Here is a 5539-nt window from a genome sequence, read left to right as displayed (position 1 = left end):
GACTGACGGCTGCACTGACAGCACTAGAACGCCTTTTTTCTTGCTGCCCCTGATCATCTATGTCCCTTTCCTTCCTGCACAAAGCCTAACTAGGCATGCTCTTGCTACATGAATGCAATCCAACTACAATTTCTCCTGCTCCTGGAATCGGCAGTAGTACGGTGGTTGTTGCTGTTGCTAGGCTTCTTCCTTCTTTCACAGAGCCTGACCACAGAGCCGCCTGATATGTTCTTGATGCTTCTTTCCTCATGTTTGAGAGAGTTGCAGGTCTTGGTGGATAAACATATCCGTGCTGGTGATTTTAGTTCATGTATTTTTGCCCTGATATGTTCCTCCGTTTAGTGTATCTTTTAAATTGCTGCTATTTCTACATATTTCTTGTTTTGATTTGCAAGCATGTTTCCTGTTCCAAGTTCAGACCCCCCATGGGTATTTGAATTCAGATACAAATTTGTTACATGATATTTAGTTTATGTTAATTTTATATTCAGAATTTCGTATCATTGTTTGTGATTTTCCTTTAGTAATTTAAATACCAGGTATTGTAGACAGTCTCATTTAGATATCTTGCAATGTACATGTAGTTTCAGGAGGAAAATTGCTTTATGGAGGCCTCAAGCAGGAGGCACAAGCCTGTGGCGCATCTGATAGCAGAGGCTACCAACATCCTGTCCGTGGTCGAGGTGGCCATGTACACACGCATCGCCATCGAGGAGGATGCTGCTGCATTGCTTGAGGAGATCATCCGGCGGGGATGTGACCGCTGCGTGTTGCAGCGACAGCTGCACCGCGCAGTGAAGGACGACAACATCCGGCTTATCAGAGAAGATTACTGACATCTAGCTAAGGCCAAGGATGAGGCCTGCCATTGTACTCAGCAGTGGTCGAGGGGCACACCGGAATTGGCCATGCTGCACCGAGTTGAATACCATGACCTGGCCTTGACGGTGAACCAAGCTTCCGCCTTCCAGAACCGTTGATTTCGCGTCAAGGAAATCTCTTGAAGAACAAAATGGTATATAATGTGAGCACCCCAGCTGCATTTGTCCATCCTCATATCAGTTTGTCTGGTCTAATGGAGGTAAGGGAGTTCGATAGAATAACTTATTTGAGCAATTTTTTTGTTCAAAATCCTTATTTCATACGCATTATAAGTATAATATAATACCATGATGCCATGTACAAAATTAGAAGAATGGCAATAGTAAATTGTGTTACTATGATGATGATTAACTCGATATAGGAAGAATCAAGAGTATGTGTGCTTTTTCATTAGTAAAATGGTGCTGCAGTATCAGTGGCATCAACTATTGCTGGTGCTTTTAGGATTGTCCTTTATATCTAGAAGGGTTGGGTAGTACAGGTGTGAAATTGCTATTTACACAAATCACTGATTTTTGCAGCGAAGAAACGGGAGTGTATGTATTCCCACTGAACATGGGTATATATTTGGCATGGATTCTCAGCTTGAAGTTCTACTGACCAATTATTGGCGATTAAAGATGGAACTGATTCTGCCTAATTTGATTGTTTTGATAGCATCAAGAAGGTTGATAGACCAGCAATAGTCGTTTTGAGCCCACACAGCCATTCCTCAGAAGGATCAACCTTTGGGAATGGTTCTTACGATAATACCATACTGAATATGGTTGCATGTATTTTTAAGTTAAATAGTTATTTCTAGACCCTTTTGGTAACATCCAGTTGTGTGTAATATTAGATAGTTGGACATCCTAGAGATTCTCACATGGTATATTCACTTCCACATAAAAAGATTCTAGAAAAAAGACCTTTGGGAATTGTTCTTCTGATAATATGATGCTGAATATGGAGACATGTAATTTTAAATAAAATAGTTGTTTCTAGAGTTTTTTTATGTTCCTATTACAGACTGCTGATGCACACTGTTTTATAACAGGATGATGGTGTGTGTACTTCGTTGAGTGGTTGGTTGCAGAATGGAAGGGTAGGAGTGGCGTCACGATGAACAGCGAGGAGATATGACGAGTATTAGAAGTGGGACTAGAGCCATGAGATTCTCTGATGTCTGGAAGAGGCAAGCTGGAGCATTCCATTCCTCTATGGTTAGGAAGCACACCTCGCTGTAGACATCCCCTGACGGCCGGCCAAGAAACAAAGGGGGGTTTCAAAAGGTAGGAAACACTCTTAGCATGTAATTCAGTTTTGAGTGTGCTTCTTAGCCTTACTGTGCAATTTAATATACTCTTCTTTCGATAGAAAACATCTACTCAGAGATTTGGATGATGTATGAGTGCCTATTCTAGCATCCACCTTTTAGATTCAATACATTATGGTCGTGAATAGTTTCTCTGCCCCGTGCAAAAAAAAAATGAACAGTTCCCTGTTCTGGGTTTTGAATTTTTTACAAGGCAATTTTTCTATAACTATTTTTTGGTGGTCTTATCTATATGTTGTAGGTCTCTATGTTTATTGCGTACTCTATCAACCCATCCATATCCTTAATTTTCTTTTTTTCAGGGCTTCCTTTCCACCTTGGTTTCAGAGTTTGTGTTCATGTTATTAGCTATAGAAATGCAACTGTGTTGTGTATGCAAATGGGGTTGCGACAAAGCAGAGCTGATTGCACTGCGCCCGCACATATCCCAATCAGCTACATGGGCCACATCATCTCCCGCGGCAGCCTTGGCGCTCCGGGGCGATTCGAGCAAGGCCTGGAGCCATCTCGGGCATCTGTGTGGTGTTGGACGCCGCAAACTCAATGGGAAACGGTGGCCTCAAGCGCGGGTCCGTCTTAAGTCCATGTGCAATCTGTCCCACCGGTGCCCGGCAGCGCCGATGACCATTTTCTCCTTCCACTGTCTTCTTTTCATCGCCCCAGCCAGATGTGCTTCCGGCAAGAAGGTAGTAGGTACGTGGCCCTGTTCTAACAGCTGTTCAGAAATTCATCTAATTCTTGCTTGCATTATATGTCTCATCTTAGTTCTAACAGATGTTCAGAGATACTGATTTTGAAATTTTGCAGTCCAATAGTAATCCGTTAACCATCAAACACATGCATACATTTGTTAATACTGACCGTATACCTACTAAAGATGCATAGGCACTACGCGGCGTAAACCTTGTGCAGTATATATAGAGATGTATTGGTACCTACACGATTACTTGGTCCACATTCGCTAAACATATACAGTGTTGTACATTGACATGTGAAAAGCATGGTTATAGGATTTATAACTACTAAAAAGGAGACTACATGCCTAGCATCAGCTAAGAAATAACAACAGTAATAGTGACCTCATTTTTCAGTTTGAGGAAGGGGAGTTTTCCTGTGTGTATATGCCTACACAATTGTAGAAGGGAAAAAGGAGGCATTGGAGAAGGAGAAATTAGAGGGTTGATTGTCCCTGTCATAGTCCTAGAAGAAATGTATCCCCTTGTGAGGATTTGATACCCTGCAATAAGAAATTTAGTGACGAGTTTCTAACATGGCCAGAGGTAGTTCTCTTCTTAGTAATAATATGCTTACATCTAGATTACTTGCCTAGAAGTCAGGAGTTCATTTTTATCATCCTAATTTTCTCATTGCACCAACATGTCGCGTCTGCTTTTAGGTACTACTCTATGGACAGTCATAGTCCCATCAGAAACACAAAATAAATTAGCATGAGTCCTCTTTGAGTGTCATTCTGCCAGACATTGTATAATGATACTGCATTACAAAATTTTCTTCTATATTATCTATGCTCTTTGCTTCAATGCACTCTCCTTCAGGTGCTAAAGAATTTTCTATCTCACTTCACGGTAATCTTTTCAGTTAAACGTAATGATGATAAATTTTTGCATGTCCATGTAAATAGTAAATAATTCCCTTTATGATCTGAGTGCTTAATATAAACTTCAATGAGAACAGATGTGTTGTGATGATCCAGTGAGAACATGACCTGAATTGGTGTCCTTGCTATTTCGAGTCCTTGGTGGCGGCTCCCCTACTGCGTAGCTCCTGAGCGACATATATACTTATTCAAAATGTTCACCAGTTTCCAAGTGTGTGTCGCTTTCTTGAATCCAGGATTTTATTGTTTCATTTATGTTCAATGGTGTAATAAAATTTTAGACAGATCTGAACTTGATAGCTATTCTGCACGTCAATGTACTATCCATGTACCACATCCACGTCTGTCTACACTTTTTCTTGGTAGATGATTTCGCTGCAATCACGTCCGAACGACGAACTAACATTCAGGAGAACTATGCAACACACTCTAGAAAAAAATATATCTTTTATGTTTCAACTTGCAACCACAATAAGCGCGGCGTGCCGCCGCGTCATCTCTTGCTAGTTAAGTTAATGCCGTTGCCATCCCTTGCTTCTCAGCGATTTGACGGTTCTCCGATCGCCGTGTGGGCCGGCGTATAACAGAGGCGCTGAGCACCGGCTCACTGGCAGGCCTTTTCGTCGGACCTGCAGGCTGCAACCCAACCCTTCTCTCTTTTATCTCTCTACTTTCTCTCGAGTCTAGGGTTCACCTCGGCCGCCTCAACTCCTCCCGCTCAGGCAGCTCCCTCCGTAAGGTCGCCGCCGGGACCCGCGTTTTTGCCGTCCTCACTAATACTGGCGTCTTCGCAACGCGACAGACGTCGTGGAGAAGGAGGAGGGGAGCGGGTCTCCGCATCGAGTTTTGGGCCCGTGGCCGGGCCATGGAGCTGCCGTGAGGGCTCATGCTGGGCTCCTACATCACGGTCGCCGCCACGCCGCGCGTTGCGCACCTCGAGCGGGACCATAAGATCATACTGGTCAATGAGGGGGACGAGCCGGTCATGATCTCGTAGTTCATGATGGAGCTGCAGGAGATTCAAGACTGTGGACGGTGAGGACCCGCCCAGGATCCTCCACTTCAACCCCCGCCTCCGCGACGAGTGGAGTGGTAAACCCGCCATCGAGAAGAACACTTTCTACCGCATGCAGTGGGGCACCCTAATTCGATGTTAGGGCTGGATGTCCCGCACCGACGAGGAGGCGAGAAGCCCTGACGGCTAACTGCGCACCAGGTTATACAACCACATCATCGCGTGCTCCAGAAGCGGGAAGAAGCAGAAAGTTTGTCCTCCCCGTCGCGGACACTGGCATCAAGCGCTCCACCAATAAGTCTGAGGAGGTGGTCCTCAGCGACTTCTCCTGGCTCTGGCTTGCCGATTCATTTCTAGTTTTGCAGTTGGCTGTTGAAGTCTGCAAAGATGCTTGCTTGCATTGAATGTTCTTCCGGATGTGAACATATGAGTGTCTATTGTTCCGTAATCCTTAACCTTTCAATGTTGCCTTACTCCCTTGCACACTTTCACCGAGACACATCTTCTATATGATGTGGAGGCTATATATTTCGGATTTGTTTCGCTATGTGCTCAATAGAAATTGCATGTCAGAGCAAACAATTTGTTTTGTACTTGCAGAGATATAAGCTCGAAGTGGAGGGGAACCGCGACATGGTGCCCAGGTTCTAAAATGAATTTGTTGGGAGGGGGCAGCAAGGTGTGTAGCAAGCGACAACGAGATGATCAA

At 44.1% G+C, this 5539-nt stretch overlaps 1 long non-coding RNA gene across 1 annotated transcript; it reads left to right on the top strand.

The window, feature by feature from the left end:
- Positions 1-366: 366 nt before the first annotated feature.
- On the top strand, positions 367-4263 carry LOC127293295 (uncharacterized). The gene is made up of 3 exons (XR_007845687.2): positions 367-1081; positions 1919-2153; positions 2500-4263. It is a non-coding gene; the product is annotated as an uncharacterized lncRNA (long non-coding RNA).
- Positions 4264-5539: the final 1276 nt, after the last annotated feature.

This window comes from Lolium perenne, chromosome 4 (assembly GCF_019359855.2).
Source record: "Lolium perenne isolate Kyuss_39 chromosome 4, Kyuss_2.0, whole genome shotgun sequence".
Lineage (NCBI taxonomy): Eukaryota > Viridiplantae > Streptophyta > Magnoliopsida > Poales > Poaceae > Lolium > Lolium perenne.
Note: the sequence above shows the minus strand (reverse complement) of the source record. Positions and strands in the feature narration are given on the sequence as shown.